Below are 24,119 nucleotides of genomic sequence, written 5' to 3' on the forward strand. Positions count from 1 at the left end.
TCAGTGTGTGATGCCATAAAGATCGATACTTTCTATTCCCAGATACCACCCAACTATTTTTTACAGCTCACTTTGTGGGCCTTTTTATGGGTAAAATATGTGTATGTCTGTGATTGGTTGTATTATGCATGTTAGATGCTTTATCTTTTTGTTATATGTTTGTCATTCTCACCATATTGTGGTCCGGCGCTCCTTTTTTAGGAGTGCGACGGGCTGATAGTGTAGTTTTACTTGTTTCTTTTTAGTGTGTGATGCCATAAGGCGTTACATACAGTCGCAAGAACCATTGACTTAGGAGAGGAATGGCTATGGTTATTGGGGAGGAGGAGACCATTGGTCAGTGATGGCTAACCTTGGCATTCCAGCTGTGGTAAAACTAAAAGTCCCGTCAGGCATTGCAATGCTCTGACAGCTCTAAGCATAACTCGGGGGGGCAGAGGCATGATGGGATTTGTAGTTTTTGGACAGTTGGCCAAGTTTTTGGACAAGTGCCAAGGTTAGCCATCACTGCCGTAGGTTGTGGAAGAGAAAGTTTAAAACTTTAAAAGATGTCTTTTTTTGTTTTATGTTTGTCATACTCACTGCTTGGTGGTCCGGCCCTCTTATTTAGAGGAGCGACGGGCTGATGGTTTAATTTCAGTGTGTGATGCCATAAAGATCGGTACTTTCTATTCACAGATACCACCCAACTATTTTTTACAGCTCACTTTGTGGGCCTTTTTATGTGTAAAATATGTGTATGTCTGTGATTGTTTGTATTATGCATGTTAGATGGTTTATCTTTTTGTTATGTTTGTCATTCTCACCATATTGTGGTCCGGTGCTCCTTTTTTAGGAATGCGACGGGCTGATAGTGTAGTTTTACTTGTTTCTTTTTAGTGTGTGATGCCATAAGGCGTTTCATACAGTCGCAAGAACCATTGACTTAGGAGAGGAATGGCTATGGCTATTGGGGAGGAGAAGGCCATAGGTCAGTGATGGCTAACCTTGGCACTCCAGCTGTGGTAAAATTAAAACTCCCATCAGGCATTGCAATGCTCTGACAGCTCCAAGCATATCTCGGGGAGGCAGAGGCATGATGGGATTTGTAGTTTTTGGACAGTTGGAGTGCCAAGGTTAGCCATCACTGCCGTAGGTTGTGGAAGAGAAAGTTTACAACTTTAAAAGATGTCTTTTTTTTTTTTCATACTCACTGCTTGGTGGTCCGGCCCTCTTATTTAGAGGAGCGACGGGCTGATGGTTTAATTTAAGTGTGTTATGCCATAAAGATTGGTACTTACCATTCGCAGATACCACCCAACTATTTTGTACAGCTCACTTTGTTGGCCTTTTTATGTATAAAAAATGTGTGTCTGTGATTGTCTTATGCATGTTAAATGGTTTAGCTTTTTGTTATATGTTAGTCATTCTAACCATATCGTGGTCCGGCGCTCCTTTTTTAGGAGTGCGACGGGCTGATAGTGTAGTTTTACTTGTTTCTTTTTAGTGTGTGATGCCATAAGGCGTTACATACAGTCGCAAGAACCATTGACTTAGGAGAGGAATGGCTATGGCTATTGGGGAGGAGGGGGCCATAGGTCAGTAATGGCTAACCTTGACACTCCAGCTGTGGTAAAACTTATTGTCCCATCAGGCATTGCAATGCTCTGACAGCTCTAAGCGTAACTCGGGGAGGCAGAGGCATGATGGGATTTGTAGTTTTTGGACAGTTGGAGTGCCAAGGTTAGCCATCACTGCCATAGGTTGTGGAGGAGAAAGATTAAAACTTTAAAAGATGTCTTTTTTTTTTTCATTCTCACTGCTTGGTGGTCCGGCCCTCTTATTTAGAGGAGCAACGGGCTGATGGTTTAATTTCAGTGTGTGATGCCATAAAGATCGATACTTTCTATTCGCAGATACCACCCAACTATTTTTTACAGCTCACTTTGTGGGCCTTTTTATGGGTAAAATATGTGTATGTCTGTGATTGGTTGTATTATGCATGTTAGATGCTTTATCTTTTTGTTATATGTTTGTCATTCTCACCATATTGTGGTCCGGCGCTCCTTTTTTAGGAGTGCGACGGGCTGATAGTGTAGTTTTACTTGTTTCTTTTTAGTGTGTGATGCCATAAGGCGTTACATACAGTCGCAAGAACCATTGAGGAGAAAAATGGCTATGGCTATTGGGGAGGAGAAGGCCATAGGTCAGTGATGGCTAACCTTGGCACTCCAGCTGTGGTAAAATTAAAACTCCCATCAGGCATTGCAATGCTCTGACAGCTCTAAGCATAACTCGGGGAGGCAGAGGCATGATGGGATTTGTAGTTTTTGGACAGTTGGAGTCCCAAGGTCAGCCATCACTGCCGTAGGTTGTGGAGGAGAAAGTTTAAAACTTTAAAAGATGTCTTTTTTTTTTTCATTCTCACTGCTTGGTGGTCCGGCCCTCTTATTTAGAGGAGCAACGGGCTGATGGTTTAATTTCAGTGTGTGATGCCATAAAGATCGATACTTTCTATTCGCAGATACCACCCAACTATTTTTTACAGCTCACTTTGTGGACCTTTATATGGGTAAAATATGTGTATGTCTGTGATTGGTTGTATTATGCATGTTAGATGCTTTATCTTTTTGTTATATGTTTGTCATTCTCACCATATTGTGGTGCGGCTTCTTTTTTAGGAGTGCGACGGGATGATAGTGTAGTTTTACTTGTTTCTTTTTAGTGTGTGATGCCATAAGGCGTTACATACAGTCGCAAGAACCATTGAGGAGAAAAATGGCTATGGCTATTGGGGAGGAGAAGGCCATAGGTCAGTGATGGCTAACCTTGGCACTCCAGCTGTGGTAAAATTAAAACTCCCATCAGGCATTGCAATGCTCTGACAGCTCTAAGCATAACTCGGGGAGGCAGAGGCATGATGGGATTTGTAGTTTTTGGACAGTTGGAGTCCCAAGGTCAGCCATCACTGCCGTAGGTTGTGGAAGAGAAAGTTTAAAACTTTTAAAGATGTCTTTTTTTTGTTTTATGTTTGTCATACTCACTGCTTGGTGGTCCGGCCCTCTTATTTAGAGGAGTGACGGGCTGATGGTTTAATTTCAGTGTGTGATGCCATAAAGATTGGTACTTTCTATTCACAGATACCACCCAACTATTTTTTACAGCTCACTTTGTGGGCCTTTTTATGGGTAAAATATGTGTATGTCTGTGATTGGTTGTATTATGCATGTTAGATGCTTTATCTTTTTGTTATGTTTGTCATTCTCACCATATTGTGGTCCGGCGCTCCTTTTTTAGGAGTGCGACGGGCTGATAGTGTAGTTTTACTTGTTTCTTTTTAGTGTGTGATGCCATAAGGCGTTACATACAGTCGCAAGAACCATTGACTAAGGAGAGGAATGGCTATGGCTATTGGGGAGGTGGAGGCCATAGGTCAGTGATGGCTAACCTTGGCACTCCAGCTGTGGTAAAACTAAAAGTCCCGTCAGGCATTGCAATGCTCTGACAGCTCTAAGCATAACTCGGGGAGGCAGAGGCATGATGGGATTTGTAGTTTTTGGACAGTTGTAGTGCCAAGGTTAGCCATCACTGTCGTAGGTTGTGGAAGAGAAAGTTTAAAACTTTAAAAGATGTCTTTTTTTTTTATACTCACTGCTTGGTGGTCCGGCCCTCTTATTTAGAGGAGCGACTGGCTGATGGTTTAATTTCAGTGTGTGATGCCATAAAGATCGGTACTCTCGATTCGCAGATACCACCCAACTATTTTTTACAGCTCACTTTGTTGGCCTTTTTATGTGTAAAATATGTGAATATCTGTGATTGTTTATATTATGCATGTTAAATGGTTTATCTTTTTGTTATAGGTGTGTCTTTCTCACCATATTGTGGTCCGGCGCTCCTTTTTTAGGAGTGCGACGGGCTGATAGTGTAGTTAAACTTCTTTTTTTTTTAGCGTGTGATGCCATAAGGTGTTAAATCCAGTCGCAAGAACCATTGACTTAGGAGAGGAATGGCTATGGCTATTGGGGAGGAGGAGGCCATAGGTCAGTGATGGCTAACCTTGGCACTCCAGCTGTGGTAAAACTTATTGTCCCATAAGGCATTGCAATGCTCTGACAGCTCTAAGCATAACTCGGGGAGGCAGAGGCATGATGGGATTTGTAGTTTTTGGACAGTTGGAGTGCCAAGGTTAGCCATCACTGCCATAGGTTGTGGAAGAGAAAGTTTAAAACTTTAAAAGTTGTCTTTTTTTTGTTTGTTAGTCATACTCACTGCTTGGTGGTCCGGCCCTCTTATTTAGAGGAGCGACGGGCTGATGGTATAATTTCAGTGTGTGATGCCATAAAGATCGGTACTTACTATTCGCAGATACCACCCAACTATTTTTTACAGCTCACTTTGTTTGCCTTTTTATGTGTAAAATATGTGTATGTCTGTCATTGTTTATATTATGCATGTTAAATGGTTTATCTTTTTGTTATATGTTTGTCGTTCTCACCATATTGTGGTCCGGCGCTCCTTTTTTTAGGAGTGCGACAGGCTGATAGTGTAGTTTTACTTCTTTCTTTTTAGTGTGTGATGCCATAAGGCGTTACATACAGTCGCAAGAACCATTGACTAAGGAGAGGAATGGCTATTGGGGAGGAGGAGGCCATGGGTCAGTGATGGCTAATCTTGGCACTCCAGCTGTGGTAAAACTAAAAGTCCCGTCAGGCATTGCAATGCTCTGACAGCTCTAAGCATAACTCGGGGAGACAGAGGCATGATGGGATTTGTAGTTTTTGGACAGTTGGAGTGCCAAGGTTAGCCATCACTGCCGTAGGTTGTGGAGGAGAAAGTTTAAAACCTTAAAAGATGTCTTTTTTTGTTTTATGTTTGTCATACTCACTGCTTGGTGGTCCGGCCCACTTATTTAGAGGAGCGACAGGCTGATGGTTTAATTTCAGTGTGTGATGCCATAAAGATCGGTACTTTCTATTCACAGATACCACCCAACTATTTTTTACAGCTCACTTTGTGGGCCTTTTTATGGGTAAAATATGTGTATGTCTGTGATTGTTTGTTTGTATTATGCATGTTAGATGGTTTATCTTTTTGTTATGTTTGTCATTCTCACCATATTGTGGTCCGGCGCTCCTTTTTTAGGAGTGCGACGGGCTGATAGTGTAGTTTTACTTGTTTCTTTTTAGTGTGTGATGCCATAAGGCGTTACATACAGTCGCAAGAACCATTGACTTAGGAGAGGAATGGCTATGGCTATTGGGGAGGAGGGGGCCATAGGTCAGTGATGGCTAACCTTGACACTCCAGCTGTGGTAAAACTTATTGTCCCATCAGGCATTGCAATGCTCTGACAGCTCTAAGCGTAACTCGGGGAGGCAGAGGCATGATGGGATTTGTAGTTTTTGGACAGTTGGAGTGCCAAGGTTAGCCATCACTGCCATAGGTTGTGGAGGAGAAAGTTTAAAACTTTAAAAGATGTCATTTTTTTTTCCATTCTCACTGCTTGGTGGTCCGGCCCTCTTATTTAGAGGAGCAATGGGCTGATGGTTTAATTTCAGTGTGTGATGCCATAAAGATCGATACTTTCTATTCGCAGATGCCACCCAACTATTTTTTACAGCTCACTTTGTGGGCCTTTTTATGGGTAAAATATGTGTATGTCTGTGATTGGTTGTATTATGCATGTTAGATGCTTTATCTTTTTGTTATATGTTTGTCATTCTCACCATATTGTGGTCCGGCGCTCCTTTTTTAGGAGTGCGACGGGCTGATAGTGTAGTTTTACTTGTTTCTTTTTAGTGTGTGATGCCATAAGGCGTTACATACAGTCGCAAGAACCATTGACTTAGGAGAGGAATGGCTATGGCTATTGGGGAGGAGGAGACCATTGGTCAGTGATGGCTAACCTTGGCATTCCAGCTGTGGTAAAACTAAAAGTCCCGTCAGGCATTGCAATGCTCTGACAGCTCTAAGCATAACTCGGGGAGGCAGAGGCATGATGGGATTTGTAGTTTTTGGACAGTTGGCCAAGTTTTTGGACAAGTGCCAAGGTTAGCCATCACTGCCGTAGGTTGTGGAAGAGAAAGTTTAAAACTTTAAAAGATGTCTTTTTTTGTTTTATGTTTGTCATACTCACTGCTTGGTGGTCCGGCCCTCTTATTTAGAGGAGCGACGGGCTGATGGTTTAATTTCAGTGTGTGATGCCATAAAGATCGGTACTTTCTATTCACAGATACCACCCAACTATTTTTTACAGCTCACTTTGTGGGCCTTTTTATGTGTAAAATATGTGTATGTCTGTGATTGTTTGTATTATGCATGTTAGATGGTTTATCTTTTTGTTATGTTTGTCATTCTCACCATATTGTGGTCCGGCGCTCGTTTTTTAGGAGTGCGACGGGCTGATAGTGTAGTTTTACTTGTTTCTTTTTAGTGTGTGATGCCATAAGGCGTTACATACAGTCGCAAGAACCATTGACTTAGGAGAGGAATGGCTATGGCTATTGGGGAGGAGGGGGCCATAGGTCAGTGATGGCTAACCTTGACACTCCAGCTGTGGTAAAACTTATTGTCCCATCAGGCATTGCAATGCTCTGACAGCTCTAAGCGTAACTCGGGGAGGCAGAGGCATGATGGGATTTGTAGTTTTTGGACAGTTGGAGTGCCAAGGTTAGCCATCACTGCCATAGGTTGTGGAGGAGAAAGTTTAAAACTTTAAAAGATGTCATTTTTTTTCCATTCTCACTGCTTGGTGGTCCGGCTCTCTTATTTAGAGGAGCAACGGGCTGATGGTTTAATTTCAGTGTGTGATGCCATAAAGATCGATACTTTCTATTCGCAGATACCACCCAACTATTTTTTACAGCTCACTTTGTGGGCCTTTTTATGGGTAAAATATGTGTATGTCTGTGATTGGTTGTATTATGCATGTTAGATGCTTTATCTTTTTGTTATATGTTTGTCATTCTCACCATATTGTGGTCCGGCGCTCCTTTTTTAGGAGTGCGACGGGCTGATAGTGTAGTTTTACTTGTTTCTTTTTAGTGTGTGATGCCATAAGGCGTTACATACAGTCGCAAGAACCATTGACTTAGGAGAGGAATGGCTATGGCTATTGGGGAGGAGGAGACCATTGGTCAGTGATGGCTAACCTTGGCATTCCAGCTGTGGTAAAACTAAAAGTCCCGTCAGGCATTGCAATGCTCTGACAGCTCTAAGCATAACTCGGGGAGGCAGAGGCATGATGGGATTTGTAGTTTTTGGACAGTTGGAGTGCCAAGGTTAGCCATCACTGCCATAGGTTGTGGAAGAGAAAGTTTAAAACTTTAAAAGTTGTCTTTTTTTTGTTTGTTAGTCATACTCACTGCTTGGTGGTCCGGCCCTCTTATTTAGAGGAGCGACGGGCTGATGGTACAATTTCAGTGTGTGATGCCATAAAGATCGGTACTTACTATTCGCAGATACCACCCAACTATTTTTTACAGCTCACTTTGTTTGCCTTTTTATGTGTAAAATATGTGTATGTCTGTCATTGTATATATTATGCATGTTAAATGGTTTATCTTTTTGTTATATGTTTGTCGTTCTCACCATATTGTGGTCCGGCGCTCCTTTTTTTAGGAGTGCGACAGGCTGATAGTGTAGTTTTACTTCTTTCTTTTTAGTGTGTGATGCCATAAGGCGTTACATACAGTCGCAAGAACCATTGACTAAGGAGAGGAATGGCTATTGGGGAGGAGGAGGCCATGGGTCAGTGATGGCTAATCTTGGCACTCCAGCTGTGGTAAAACTAAAAGTCCCGTCAGGCATTGCAATGCTCTGACAGCTCTAAGCATAACTCGGGGAGACAGAGGCATGATGGGATTTGTAGTTTTTGGACAGTTGGAGTGCCAAGGTTAGCCATCACTGCCGTAGGTTGTGGAGGAGAAAGTTTAAAACCTTAAAAGATGTCTTTTTTTGTTTTATGTTTGTCATACTCACTGCTTGGTGGTCCGGCCCACTTATTTAGAGGAGCGACAGGCTGATGGTTTAATTTCAGTGTGTGATGCCATAAAGATCGGTACTTTCTATTCACAGATACCACCCAACTATTTTTTACAGCTCACTTTGTGGGCCTTTTTATGGGTAAAATATGTGTATGTCTGTGATTGTTTGTTTGTATTATGCATGTTAGATGGTTTATCTTTTTGTTATGTTTGTCATTCTCACCATATTGTGGTCCGGCGCTCCTTTTTTAGGAGTGCGACGGGCTGATAGTGTAGTTTTACTTGTTTCTTTTTAGTGTGTGATGCCATAAGGCGTTACATACAGTCGCAAGAACCATTGACTTAGGAGAGGAATGGCTATGGCTATTGGGGAGGAGGGGGCCATAGGTCAGTGATGGCTAACCTTGACACTCCAGCTGTGGTAAAACTTATTGTCCCATCAGGCATTGCAATGCTCTGACAGCTCTAAGCGTAACTCGGGGAGGCAGAGGCATGATGGGATTTGTAGTTTTTGGACAGTTGGAGTGCCAAGGTTAGCCATCACTGCCATAGGTTGTGGAGGAGAAAGTTTAAAACTTTAAAAGATGTCATTTTTTTTCCATTCTCACTGCTTGGTGGTCCGGCCCTCTTATTTAGAGGAGCAATGGGCTGATGGTTTAATTTCAGTGTGTGATGCCATAAAGATCGATACTTTCTATTCGCAGATGCCACCCAACTATTTTTTACAGCTCACTTTGTGGGCCTTTTTATGGGTAAAATATGTGTATGTCTGTGATTGGTTGTATTATGCATGTTAGATGCTTTATCTTTTTGTTATATGTTTGTCATTCTCACCATATTGTGGTCCGGCGCTCCTTTTTTAGGAGTGCGACGGGCTGATAGTGTAGTTTTACTTGTTTCTTTTTAGTGTGTGATGCCATAAGGCGTTACATACAGTCGCAAGAACCATTGACTTAGGAGAGGAATGGCTATGGCTATTGGGGAGGAGGAGACCATTGGTCAGTGATGGCTAACCTTGGCATTCCAGCTGTGGTAAAACTAAAAGTCCCGTCAGGCATTGCAATGCTCTGACAGCTCTAAGCATAACTCGGGGAGGCAGAGGCATGATGGGATTTGTAGTTTTTGGACAGTTGGCCAAGTTTTTGGACAAGTGCCAAGGTTAGCCATCACTGCCGTAGGTTGTGGAAGAGAAAGTTTAAAACTTTAAAAGATGTCTTTTTTTGTTTTATGTTTGTCATACTCACTGCTTGGTGGTCCGGCCCTCTTATTTAGAGGAGCGACGGGCTGATGGTTTAATTTCAGTGTGTGATGCCATAAAGATCGGTACTTTCTATTCACAGATACCACCCAACTATTTTTTACAGCTCACTTTGTGGGCCTTTTTATGTGTAAAATATGTGTATGTCTGTGATTGTTTGTATTATGCATGTTAGATGGTTTATCTTTTTGTTATGTTTGTCATTCTCACCATATTGTGGTCCGGCGCTCCTTTTTTAGGAGTGCGACGGGCTGATAGTGTAGTTTTACTTGTTTCTTTTTAGTGTGTGATGCCATAAGGCGTTACATACAGTCGCAAGAACCATTGACTTAGGAGAGGAATGGCTATGGCTATTGGGGAGGAGGGGGCCATAGGTCAGTGATGGCTAACCTTGACACTCCAGCTGTGGTAAAACTTATTGTCCCATCAGGCATTGCAATGCTCTGACAGCTCTAAGCGTAACTCGGGGAGGCAGAGGCATGATGGGATTTGTAGTTTTTGGACAGTTGGAGTGCCAAGGTTAGCCATCACTGCCATAGGTTGTGGAGGAGAAAGTTTAAAACTTTAAAAGATGTCATTTTTTTTCCATTCTCACTGCTTGGTGGTCCGGCTCTCTTATTTAGAGGAGCAACGGGCTGATGGTTTAATTTCAGTGTGTGATGCCATAAAGATCGATACTTTCTATTCGCAGATACCACCCAACTATTTTTTACAGCTCACTTTGTGGGCCTTTTTATGGGTAAAATATGTGTATGTCTGTGATTGGTTGTATTATGCATGTTAGATGCTTTATCTTTTTGTTATATGTTTGTCATTCTCACCATATTGTGGTCCGGCGCTCCTTTTTTAGGAGTGCGACGGGCTGATAGTGTAGTTTTACTTGTTTCTTTTTAGTGTGTGATGCCATAAGGCGTTACATACAGTCGCAAGAACCATTGACTTAGGAGAGGAATGGCTATGGCTATTGGGGAGGAGGAGACCATTGGTCAGTGATGGCTAACCTTGGCATTCCAGCTGTGGTAAAACTAAAAGTCCCGTCAGGCATTGCAATGCTCTGACAGCTCTAAGCATAACTCGGGGAGGCAGAGGCATGATGGGATTTGTAGTTTTTGGACAGTTGGCCAAGTTTTTGGACAAGTGCCAAGGTTAGCCATCACTGCCGTAGGTTGTGGAAGAGAAAGTTTAAAACTTTAAAAGATGTCTTTTTTTGTTTCATGTTTGTCATACTCACTGCTTGGTGGTCCGGCCCTCTTATTTAGAGGAGCGACGGGCTGATGGTTTAATTTCAGTGTGTGATGCCATAAAGATCGGTACTTTCTATTCACAGATACCACCCAACTATTTTTTACAGCTCACTTTGTGGGCCTTTTTATGTGTAAAATATGTGTATGTCTGTGATTGTTTGTATTATGCATGTTAGATGGTTTATCTTTTTGTTATGTTTGTCATTCTCACCATATTGTGGTCCGGCGCTCCTTTTTTAGGAGTGCGACGGGCTGATAGTGTAGTTTTACTTGTTTCTTTTTAGTATGTGATGCCATAAGGCGTTACATACAGTCGCAAGAACCATTGAGGAGAGGAATGGCTATGGCTATTGGGGAGGAGAAGGCCATAGGTCAGTGATGGCTAACCTTGGCACTCCAGCTGTGGTAAAACTAAAACTCCCATCAGGCATTGCAATGTTCTGACAGCTCTAAGCATAACTCGGGGAGGCAGAGGCATGATGGGATTTGTAGTTTTTGGACAGTTGGAGTCCCAAGGTCAGCCATCACTGCCGTAGGTTGTGGAAGAGAAAGTTTAAAACTTTTAAAGATGTCTTTTTTTTGTTTTATGTTTGTCATACTCACTGCTTGGTGGTCCGGCCCTCTTATTTAGAGGAGTGACGGGCTGATGGTTTAATTTCAGTGTGTGATGCCATAAAGATCGGTACTTTCTATTCGCAGATACCACCCAACTATTTTTTACAGCTCACTTTGTGGGCCTTTTTATGTGTAAAATATGTGGATGTCTGTGATTGTTTGTATTATGCATGTTAGATGCTTTATCTTTTTGTTATATGTTTGTCATTCTCACCATATTGTGGTCCGGCGCTCCTTTTTTTAGGAGTGCGACGGGCTGATAGTGTAGTTTTACTTCTTTCTATTTAGTGTGTGATGCCATAAGGCGTTACATACAGTCGCAAGAACCATTTACTTAGGAGAGAAATGGCTATGGCTATTGGGAAGGAGGAGGCCATGGGTCAGTGATGGCTAATCTTGGCACTCCAGCTGTGGTAAAACTAAAAGTCCCGTCAGGCATTGCAATGCTCTGACAGCTCTAAGCATAACTCGGGGAGACAGAGGCACGATGGGATTTGTAGTTTTTGGACAGTTGGAGTGCCAAGGTTAGCCATCACTGCCGTAGGTTGTGGAGGAGAAAGTTTAAAACCTTAAAAGATGTCTTTTTTTGTTTTATGTTTGTCATACTCACTGCTTGGTGGTCCCGCCCACTTATTTAGAGGAGCGACAGGCTGATGGTTTAATTTCAGTGTGTGATGCCATAAAGATCGGTACTTTCTATTCACAGATACCACCCAACTATTTTTTACAGCTCACTTTGTGGGCCTTTTTATGTGTAAAATATGTGTATGTCTGTGATTGTTTGTTTGTATTATGCATGTTAGATGGTTTATCTTTTTGTTATGTTTGTCATTCTCACCATATTGTGGTCCGGCGCTCCTTTTTTAGGAGTGCGACGGGCTGATAGTGTAGTTTTACTTGTTTCTTTTTAGTGTGTGATGCCATAAGGCGTTACATACAGTCGCAAGAACCATTGACTTAGGAGAGGAATGGCTATGGCTATTGGGGAGGAGGGGGCCATAGGTCAGTGATGGCTAACCTTGACACTCCAGCTGTGGTAAAACTTATTGTCCCATCAGGCATTGCAATGCTCTGACAGCTCTAAGCGTAACTCGGGGAGGCAGAGGCATGATGGGATTTGTAGTTTTTGGACAGTTGGAGTGCCAAGGTTAGCCATCACTGCCATAGGTTGTGGAGGAGAAAGTTTAAAACTTTAAAAGATGTCATTTTTTTCCATTCTCACTGCTTGGTGGTCCGGCCCTCTTATTTAGAGGAGCAACGGGCTGATGGTTTAATTTCAGTGTGTGATGCCATAAAGATCGATACTTTCTATTCGCAGATACCACCCAACTATTTTTTACAGCTCACTTTGTGGGCCTTTTTATGGGTAAAATATGTGTATGTCTGTGATTGGTTGTATTATGCATGTTAGATGCTTTATCTTTTTGTTATATGTTTGTCATTCTCACCATATTGTGGTCCGGCGCTCCTTTTTTAGGAGTGCGACGGGCTGATAGTGTAGTTTTACTTGTTTCTTTTTAGTGTGTGATGCCATAAGGCGTTACATACAGTCGCAAGAACCATTGACTTAGGAGAGGAATGGCTATGGCTATTGGGGAGGAGGAGACCATTGGTCAGTGATGGCTAACCTTGGCATTCCAGCTGTGGTAAAACTAAAAGTCCCGTCAGGCATTGCAATGCTCTGACAGCTCTAAGCATAACTCGGGGAGGCAGAGGCATGATGGGATTTGTAGTTTTTGGACAGTTGGCCAAGTTTTTGGACAAGTGCCAAGGTTAGCCATCACTGCCGTAGGTTGTGGAAGAGAAAGTTTAAAACTTTAAAAGATGTCTTTTTTTGTTTTATGTTTGTCATACTCACTGCTTGGTGGTCCGGCCCTCTTATTTAGTGGAGCGACGGGCTGATGGTTTAATTTCAGTGTGTGATGCCATAAAGATCGGTACTTTCTATTCACAGATACCACCCAACTATTTTTTACAGCTCACTTTGTGGGCCTTTTTATGTGTAAAATATGTGTATGTCTGTGATTGTTTGTATTATGCATGTTAGATGGTTTATCTTTTTGTTATGTTTGTCATTCTCACCATATTGTGGTCCGGCGCTCCTTTTTTAGGAGTGCGACGGGCTGATAGTGTAGTTTTACTTGTTTCTTTTTAGTGTGTGATGCCATAAGGCGTTACATACAGTCGCAAGAACCATTGAGGAGAGGAATGGCTATGGCTATTGGGGAGGAGAAGGCCATAGGTCAGTGATGGCTAACCTTGGCACTCCAGCTGTGGTAAAACTAAAACTCCCATCAGGCATTGCAATGTTCTGACAGCTCTAAGCATAACTCGGGGAGGCAGAGGCATGATGGGATTTGTAGTTTTTGGACAGTTGGAGTCCCAAGGTCAGCCATCACTGCCGTAGGTTGTGGAAGAGAAAGTTTAAAACTTTTAAAGATGTCTTTTTTTTGTTTTATGTTTGTCATACTCACTGCTTGGTGGTCCGGCCCTCTTATTTAGAGGAGTGACGGGCTGATGGTTTAATTTCAGTGTGTGATGCCATAAAGATCGGTACTTTCTATTCGCAGATACCACCCAACTATTTTTTACAGCTCACTTTGTGGGCCTTTTTATGTGTAAAATATGTGGATGTCTGTGATTGTTTGTATTATGCATGTTAGATGCTTTATCTTTTTGTTATATGTTTGTCATTCTCACCATATTGTGGTCCGGCGCTCCTTTTTTTAGGAGTGCGACGGGCTGATAGTGTAGTTTTACTTCTTTCTATTTAGTGTGTGATGCCATAAGGCGTTACATACAGTCGCAAGAACCATTTACTTAGGAGAGAAATGGCTATGGCTATTGGGAAGGAGGAGGCCATGGGTCAGTGATGGCTAATCTTGGCACTCCAGCTGTGGTAAAACTAAAAGTCCCGTCAGGCATTGCAATGCTCTGACAGCTCTAAGCATAACTCGGGGAGACAGAGGCACGATGGGATTTGTAGTTTTTGGACAGTTGGAGTGCCAAGGTTAGCCATCACTGCCGTAGGTTGTGGAGGAGAAAGTTTAAAACCTTAAAAGATGTCTTTTTTTGTTTTATGTTTGTCATACTCACTGCTTGGTGGTCCCGCCCACTTATTTAGAGGAGCGACAGGCTGATGGTTTAATTTCAGTGTGTGATGCCATAAAGATCGGTACTTTCTATTCACAGATACCACCCAACTATTTTTTACAGCTCACTTTGTGGGCCTTTTTATGTGTAAAATATGTGTATGTCTGTGATTGTTTGTTTGTATTATGCATGTTAGATGGTTTATCTTTTTGTTATGTTTGTCATTCTCACCATATTGTGGTCCGGCGCTCCTTTTTTAGGAGTGCGACGGGCTGATAGTGTAGTTTTACTTGTTTCTTTTTAGTGTGTGATGCCATAAGGCGTTACATACAGTCGCAAGAACCATTGACTTAGGAGAGGAATGGCTATGGCTATTGGGGAGGAGGGGGCCATAGGTCAGTGATGGCTAACCTTGACACTCCAGCTGTGGTAAAACTTATTGTCCCATCAGGCATTGCAATGCTCTGACAGCTCTAAGCGTAACTCGGGGAGGCAGAGGCATGATGGGATTTGTAGTTTTTGGACAGTTGGAGTGCCAAGGTTAGCCATCACTGCCATAGGTTGTGGAGGAGAAAGTTTAAAACTTTAAAAGATGTCATTTTTTTTCCATTCTCACTGCTTGGTGGTCCGGCCCTCTTATTTAGAGGAGCAACGGGCTGATGGTTTAATTTCAGTGTGTGATGCCATAAAGATCGATACTTTCTATTCGCAGATACCACCCAACTATTTTTTACAGCTCACTTTGTGGGCCTTTTTATGGGTAAAATATGTGTATGTCTGTGATTGGTTGTATTATGCATGTTAGATGCTTTATCTTTTTGTTATATGTTTGTCATTCTCACCATATTGTGGTCCGGTGCTCCTTTTTTAGGAGTGCGACGGGCTGATAGTGTAGTTTTACTTGTTTCTTTTTAGTGTGTGATGCCATAAGGCGTTACATACAGTCGCAAGAACCATTGACTTAGGAGAGGAATGGCTATGGCTATTGGGGAGGAGGAGACCATTGGTCAGTGATGGCTAACCTTGGCATTCCAGCTGTGGTAAAACTAAAAGTCCCGTCAGGCATTGCAATGCTCTGACAGCTCTAAGCATAACTCGGGGAGGCAGAGGCATGATGGGATTTGTAGTTTTTGGACAGTTGGCCAAGTTTTTGGACAAGTGCCAAGGTTAGCCATCACTGCCGTAGGTTGTGGAAGAGAAAGTTTAAAACTTTAAAAGATGTCTTTTTTTGTTTTATGTTTGTCATACTCACTGCTTGGTGGTCCGGCCCTCTTATTTAGTGGAGCGACGGGCTGATGGTTTAATTTCAGTGTGTGATGCCATAAAGATCGGTACTTTCTATTCACAGATACCACCCAACTATTTTTTACAGCTCACTTTGTGGGCCTTTTTATGTGTAAAATATGTGTATGTCTGTGATTGTTTGTATTATGCATGTTAGATGGTTTATCTTTTTGTTATGTTTGTCATTCTCACCATATTGTGGTCCGGCGCTCCTTTTTTAGGAGTGCGACGGGCTGATAGTGTAGTTTTACTTGTTTCTTTTTAGTGTGTGATGCCATAAGGCGTTACATACAGTCGCAAGAACCATTGACTTAGGAGAGGAATGGCTATGGCTATTGGGGAGGAGAAGGCCATAGGTCAGTGATGGCTAACCTTGGCACTCCAGCTGTGGTAAAATTAAAACTCCCATCAGGCATTGCAATGCTCTGACAGCTCTAAGCATATCTCGGGGAGGCAGAGGCATGATGGGATTTGTAGTTTTTGGACAGTTGGAGTGCCAAGGTTAGCCATCACTGCCGTAGGTTGTGGAAGAGAAAGTTTAAAACTTTAAAAGATGTCTTTTTTTTTTTTTCATGCTCACTGCTTGGTGGTCCGGCCCTCTTATTTAGAGGAGCAACGGGCTGATGGTTTAATTTAAGTGTGTTATGCCATAAAGATTGGTACTTACCATTCGCAGATACCACCCAACTATTTTGTACAGCTCACTTTGTTGGCCTTTTTATGTATAAAAAATGTGTGTCTGTGATTGTCTTATGCATGTTAAATGGTTTAGCTTTTTGTTATATGTTAGTCATTCTAACCATATCGTGGTCCGGCGCTCCTTTTTTAGGAGTGCGACGGGCTGATAGTGTAGTTTTACTTGTTTCTTTTTAGTGTGTGATGCCATAAGGCGTTACATACAGTCGCAAGAACCATTGACTTAGGAGAGGAATGGCTATGGCTATTGGGAAGGAGGGGGCCATAGGTCAGTGATGGCTAACCTTGACACTCCAGCTGTGGTAAAACTTATTGTCCCATCAGGCATTGCAATGCTCTGACAGCTCTAAGCGTAACTCGGGGAGGAAGAGGCATGATGGGATTTGTAGTTTTTGGACAGTTGGAGTGCCAAGGTTAGCCATCACTGCCATAGGTTGTGGAGGAGAAAGTTTAAAACTTTAAAAGATGTCATTTTTTTTTTCATTCTCACTGCTTGGTGGTCCGGCCCTCTTATTTAGAGGAGCAACGGGCTGATGGTTTAATTTCAGTGTGTGATGCCATAAAGATCGATACTTTCTATTCGCAGATACCACCCAACTATTTTTTACAGCTCACTTTGTGGGCCTTTTTATGGGTAAAATATGTGTATGTCTGTGATTGGTTGTATTATGCATGTTAGATGCTTTATCTTTTTGTTATATGTTTGTCATTCTCACCATATTGTGGTCCGGCGCTCCTTTTTTAGGAGTGCGACGGGCTGATAGTGTAGTTTTACTTGTTTCTTTTTAGTGTGTGATGCCATAAGGCGTTACATACAGTCGCAAGAACCATTGAGGAGAAAAATGGCTATGGCTATTGGGGAGGAGAAGGCCATAGGTCAGTGATGGCTAACCTTGGCACTCCAGCTGTGGTAAAATTAAAACTCCCATCAGGCATTGCAATGCTCTGACAGCTCTAAGCATAACTCGGGGAGGCAGAGGCATGATGGGATTTGTAGTTTTTGGACAGTTGGAGTCCCAAGGTCAGCCATCACTGCCGTAGGTTGTGGAAGAGAAAGTTTAAAACTTTTAAAGATGTCTTTTTTTGTTTTATGTTTGTCATACTCACTGCTTGGTGGTCCGGCCCTCTTATTTAGAGGAGTGACGGGCTGATGGTTTAATTTCAGTGTGTGATGCCATAAAGATCGGTACTTTCTATTCACAGATACCACCCAACTATTTTTTACAGCTCACTTTGTGGGCCTTTTTATGTGTAAAATATGTGTATGTCTGTGATTGTTTGTATTATGCATGTTAGATGCTTTATCTTTTTGTTATGTTTGTCATTCTCACCATATTGTGGTCCGGCGCTCCTTTTTTAGGAGTGCGACGGGCTGATAGTGTAGTTTTACTTGTTTCTTTTTAGTGTGTGATGCCATAAGGCGTTACATACAGTCGCAAGAACCATTGACTAAGGAGAGCAATGGCTATGGCTATTGGGGAGGTGGAGGCCATAGGTCAGTGATGGCTAACCTTGGCACTCCAGCTGTGGTAAAACTAAAAGTCCCGTCAGGCATTGCAATGCTCTGACAGCTCTAAGCATAACTCGGGGAGGCAGAGGCATGATGGGATTTGTAGTTTTTGGACAGTTGGAGTGCCAAGGTTAGCCATCACTGCCACAGGTTGTGGAAGAGAAAGTTTAAAACTTTAAAAGATGTCTTTTTTTTTTTTTCATACTCACTGCTTGGTGGTCCGGCCCTCTTATTTAGAGGAGCAACGGGCTGATGGTTTAATTTAAGTGTGTTATGCCATAAAGATTGGTACTTACCATTCGCAGATACCACCCAACTATTTTGTACAGCTCACTTTGTTGGCCTTTTTATGTATAAAAAATGTGTGTCTGTGATTGTCTTATGCATGTTAAATGGTTTAGCTTTTTGTTATATGTTAGTCATTCTAACCATATCGTGGTCCGGCGCTCCTTTTTTAGGAGTGCGACGGGCTGATAGTGTAGTTTTACTTGTTTCTTTTTAGTGTGTGATGCCATAAGGCGTTACATACAGTCGCAAGAACCATTGACTTAGGAGAGGAATGGCTATGGCTATTGGGCAGGAGGGGGCCATAGGTCAGTGATGGCTAACCTTGACACTCCAGCTGTGGTAAAACTTATTGTCCCATCAGGCATTGCAATGCTCTGACAGCTCTAAGCGTAACTCGGGGAGGAAGAGGCATGATAGGATTTGTAGTTTTTGGACAGTTGGAGTGCCAAGGTTAGCCATCACTGCCATAGGTTGTGGAGGAGAAAGTTTAAAACTTTAAAAGATGTCATTTTTTTTTTCATTCTCACTGCTTGGTGGTCCGGCCCTCTTATTTAGAGGAGCAACGGGCTGATGGTTTAATTTCAGTGTGTGATGCCATAAAGATCGATACTTTCTATTCGCAGATACCACCCAACTATTTTTTACAGCTCACTTTGTGGGCCTTTTTATGGGTAAAATATGTGTATGTCTGTGATTGGTTGTATTATGCATGTTAGATGCTTTATCTTTTTGTTATATGTTTGTCATTCTCACCATATTGTGGTCCGGCGCTCCTTTTTTAGGAGTGCGACGGGCTGATAGTGTAGTTTTACTTGTTTCTTTTTAGTGTGTGATGCCATAAGGCGTTACATACAGTCGCAAGAACCATTGAGGAGAAAAATGGCTATGGCTATTGGGGAGGAGAAGGCCATAGGTCAGTGATGGCTAACCTTGGCACTCCAGCTGTGGTAAAATTAAAACTCCCATCAGGCATTGCAATGCTCTGACAGCTCTAAGCATAACTCGGGGAGGCAGAGGCATGATGGGATTTGTAGTTTTTGGACAGTTGGAGTCCCAAGGTCAGCCATCACTGCCGTAGGTTGTGGAAGAGAAAGTTTAAAACTTTTAAAGATGTCTTTTTTTGTTTTATGTTTGTCATACTCACTGCTTGGTGGTCCGGCCCTCTTATTTAGAGGAGTGACGGGCTGATGGTTTAATTTCAGTGTGTGATGCCATAAAGATCGGTACTTTCTATTCACAGATACCACCCAACTATTTTTTACAGCTCACTTTGTGGGCCTTTTTATGTGTAAAATATGTGTATGTCTGTGATTGTTTGTATTATGCATGTTAGATGCTTTATCTTTTTGTTATGTTTGTCATTCTCACCATATTGTGGTCCGGCGCTCCTTTTTTAGGAGTGCGACGGGCTGATAGTGTAGTTTTACTTGTTTCTTTTTAGTGTGTGATGCCATAAGGCGTTACATACAGTCGCAAGAACCATTGACTAAGGAGAGCAATGGCTATGGCTATTGGGGAGGTGGAGGCCATAGGTCAGTGATGGCTAACCTTGGCACTCCAGCTGTGGTAAAACTAAAAGTCCCGTCAGGCATTGCAATGCTCTGACAGCTCTAAGCATAACTCGGGGAGGCAGAGGCATGATGGGATTTGTAGTTTTTGGACAGTTGGAGTGCCAAGGTTAGCCATCACTGCCACAGGTTGTGGAAGAGAAAGTTTAAAACTTTAAAAGATGTCTTTTTTTTTTTCATACTCACTGCTTGGTGGTCCGGTCCTCTTATTTAGAGGAGCGACGGGCTGTTGGTTTAATTTAAGTGTGTTATGCCATAAAGATCGGTACTTACTATTCGCAGATACCACCCAACTATTTTTTACAGCTCACTTTGTGGGCCTTTTTATGGGTAAACTATGTGTATGTCTGTGATTGGTTGTATTATGCATGATAGATGCTTTATCTTTTTGTTATATGTTTGTCATTCTCACCATATTGTGGTCCGGCGCTCCTTTTTTAGGAGTGCGACGGGCTGATAGTGTAGTTTTACTTGTTTCTTTTTAGTGTGTGATGCCATAAGGCGTTACATACAGTCGCAAGAACCATTGACTTAGGAGAGGAATGGCTATGGCTATTGGGGAGGAGGGGGCCATGGGTCAGTGATGGCTAACCTTGACACTCCAGCTGTGGTAAAACTTATTGTCCCATCAGGCATTGCAATGCTCTGACAGCTCTAAGCGTAACTCAGGGAGGCAGAGGCATGATGGGATTTGTAGTTTTTGGACAGTTGGAGTGCCAAGGTTAGCCATCACTGCCATAGGTTGTGGAGGAGAAAGTTTAAAACTTTAAAAGATGTCATTTTTTTTTCCATTCTCACTGCTTGGTGGTCCGGCCCTCTTATTTAGAGGAGCAACGGGCTGATGGTTTAATTTCAGTGTGTGATGCCATAAAGATCGATACTTTCTATTCGCAGATACCACCCAACTATTTTTTACAGCTCACTTTGTGGGCCTTTTTATGGGTAAAATATGTGTATGTCTGTGATTGGTTGTATTATGCATGTTAGATGCTTTATCTTTTTGTTATATGTTTGTCATTCTCACCATATTGTGGTCCGGCGCTCCTTTTTTAGGAGTGCGACGGGCTGATAGTGTAGTTTTACTTGTTTCTTTTTAGTGTGTGATGCCATAAGGCGTTACAAACAGTCGCAAGAACCATTGACTTAGGAGAGGAATGGCTATGGCTATTGGGGAGGAGGAAACCATTGGTCAGTGATGGCTAACCTTGGCATTCCAGCTGTTGTAAAACTAAAAGTCCCGTCAGGCATTGCAATGCTCTGACAGCTCTAAGCATAACTCGGGGAGGCAGAGGCATGATGGGATTTGTAGTTTTTGGACAGTTGGCCAAGTTTTTGGACAAGTGCCAAGGTTAGCCATCACTGCCTTAGGTTGTGGAAGAGAAAGTTTAAAACTTTAAAAGATGTCTTTTTTTGTTTTATGTTTGTCATACTCACTGCTTGGTGGTCCGGCCCTCTTATTTAGAGGAGCGACGGGCTGATGGTTTAATTTCAGTGTGTGATGCCATAAAGATCGGTACTTTCTATTCACAGATACCACCCAACTATTTTTTACAGCTCACTTTGTGGGCCTTTTTATGTGTAAAATATGTGTATGTCTGTGATTGTTTGTATTATGCATGTTAGATGGTTTATCTTTTTGTTATATTTGTCATTCTCACCATATTGTGGTCCGGCGCTCCTTTTTTAGAAGTGCGACGGGCTGATAGTGTAGTTTTACTTGTTTCTTTTTAGTGTGTGATGCCATAAGGCGTTACATACAGTCGCAAGAACCATTGACTAAGGAGAGGAATGGCTATGGCTATTGGGGAGGAGGAGGCCATAGGTCAGTGATGGCTAACCTTGGCACTCCAGCTGTGGTAAAACTAAAAGTCCCGTCAGGCATTGCAATGCTCTGACAGCTCTAAGCATAATTGGGGGAGGCAGAGGCATGATGGGATTTGTAGTTTTTGGACAGTTGGAGTGACAAGGTGATCCATCACTGCCATAGGTTGTGGAAGAGAAAGTTTAAAACTTTAAAAGATGTCTTTTTTTGTTTTATGTTTGTCATACTCACTGCTTGGTGGCCCGGCCCTCTTATTTAGAGGAGCAATGGGCTGATGGTTTAATTTCAGTGTGTGATGCCATAAAGATCGGTACTTTCTATTCGCAGATACCACCCAACTATTTTTTACAGCTCACTTTGTGGGCCTTTTTATGTGTAAAATATGTGTATGTCTGTGATTGTCTTATGCATGTTAAATGGTTTATCTTTTTGTTATATGTTTGTCATTCTCACCATATTGTGGTCCGGCGCTCCTTTTTTAGGAGTGCGACGGGCTGATAGAGTAGTTTTACTTCTTTCTTTTTAGTGTGTGATGCCATAAGGCGTTACATAGAGTCGCAAGAACCATTGACTAAGGAGAGGAATGGCTATGGCTATTGGGGAGGAGGAGGCCATAGGTCAGTGATGGCTAACCTTGGCATTCAAGCTGTGGTATAACTTATTGTCCCATCAGGCATTGCAATGCTCTGACAGCTCTAAGCATAACTCGGGGAGGCAGAGGCATGATGGGATTTGTAGTTTTTGGACAGTTGGAGTGCCAAGGTTAGCCATCACTGTCGTAGGTTGTGGAAGAGAAAGTTTCAAACTTTAAAAGATGTCTTTTTTTTTTCATACTCACTGCTTGGTGGTCCGGCCCTCTTATTTAGAGGAGCGACGGGCTGATGGTTTAATTTAAGTGTGTTATGCCATAAAGATCGGTACTTACTATTCGCAGATACCACCCAACTATTTTGTACAGCTCACTTTGTTGGCCTTTTTATGTATAAAAAATGTGTATGTCTGTGATTGTCTTATGCATGTTAAATGGTTTATCTTTTTGTTATATGTTTGTCATTCTCACCATATTGTGGTCCGGCGCTCTTTTTTTTTAGGAGTGCGATGGGCTGATAGTGTAGTTTTACTTCTTTCTTTTTAGTGTGTGATGCCATAAGGCGTTACATACAGTCGCAAGAACCATTGACTTAGGAGAGGAATGGCTATGGCTATTGGGGAGGAGGAGGCCATAGGTCAGTGATGGCTAACCTTGGCACTCCAGCTGTGGTAAAACTAAAACTCCCATCAGGCATTGCAATGCTCTGACAGCTCTAAGCATAACTCGGGAGGCAGAGGCATGATGGGATTTGTAGTTTTTGGACAGTTGTAGTGCCAAGGTTAGCCATCACTGTCGTAGGTTGTGGAAGAGAAAGTTTAAAACTTTAAAAGATGTCTTTTTCTGTTTTATGTTTGTCTTACTCACTGCTTGGTGGTCCGGCCCTCTTATTTAGAGGAGCGACGGGCTGATGGTATAAGTTCAGTGTGTGATGCCATAAAGATCGGTACTTACTATTCGCAGATACCACCCAACTATTTTTTACAGCTCACTTTGTTTGCCTTTTTATGTGTAAAATATGTGTATGTCTGTGATTGTTTATATAATGCATGTTAAATGGTTTATCTTTTTGTTATATGTTTGTTGTTCTCACCATATTGTGGTCCGGCGCTCCTTTTTTTAGGAGTGCGACAGGCTGATAGTGTAGTTTTACTTCTTTCTTTTTAGTGTGTGATGCCATAAGGCGTTACATACAGTCGCAAGAACCATTGACTAAGGAGAGGAATGGCTATTGGGGAGGAGGAGGCCATAGGTCAGTGATGGCTAACCTTGGCACTCCAGCTGTGGTAAAACTAAAACTCCCATCAGGCATTGCAATGCTCTGACAGCTCTAAGCATAACTCGGGGAGGCAGAGGCATGATAGGATTTGTAGTTTTTGGACAGTTGGAGTGCCAAGGTTAGCCATCACTGCTATAGGTTGTGGAAGAGAAAGTTTAAAACTTTAAAAGATGTCTTTTTTTGTTTTATGTTTGTCATACTTACTGCTTGGTGGCCCGGCCCTCTTATTTAGAGGAGCAACGGGCTGATGGTTTAATTTCAGTGTGTTATGCCGTAAAGATCGGTACTTTCTATTCACAGATACCACCCAACTATTTTTTACAGCTCACTTTGTGGGCCTTTTTATGTGTAAAATATGTGTATGTCTGTGATTGTCTTATGCATGTTAAATGGTTTATCTTTTTGTTATATGTTTGTCATTCTCACCATATTGTGGTCCGGCGCTCCTTTTTTAGGAGTGCGACGGGCTGATAGTGTAGTTTTACTTCTTTCTTTTTAGTGTGTGATGCCATAAGGCGTTACATAGAGTCGCAAGAACCATTGACTAAGGAGAGGAATGGCTATGGCTATTGGGGAGGAGGAGGCCATAGGTCAGTGATGGCTAACCTTGGCACTCAAGCTGTGGTATAACTTATTGTCCCATCAGGCATTGCAATGCTCTGACAGCTCTAAGCATAACTCGGGGAGGCAGAGGCATGATGGGATTTGTAGTTTTTGGACAGTTGGAGTGCCAAGGTTAGCCATCACTGTCGTAGGTTGTGGAAGAGAAAGTTTAAAACTTTAAAAGATGTCTTTTTTTTTTTTCATACTCACTGCTTGGTGGTCCCGCGCTCTTATTTAGAGGAGCGACGGGCTGATGGTTTAATTTAAGTGTGTTATGCCATAAAGATCGGTACTTACTATTCGC

Source organism: Hyperolius riggenbachi, chromosome 9 (assembly GCF_040937935.1).
Source record: "Hyperolius riggenbachi isolate aHypRig1 chromosome 9, aHypRig1.pri, whole genome shotgun sequence".
Lineage (NCBI taxonomy): Eukaryota > Metazoa > Chordata > Amphibia > Anura > Hyperoliidae > Hyperolius > Hyperolius riggenbachi.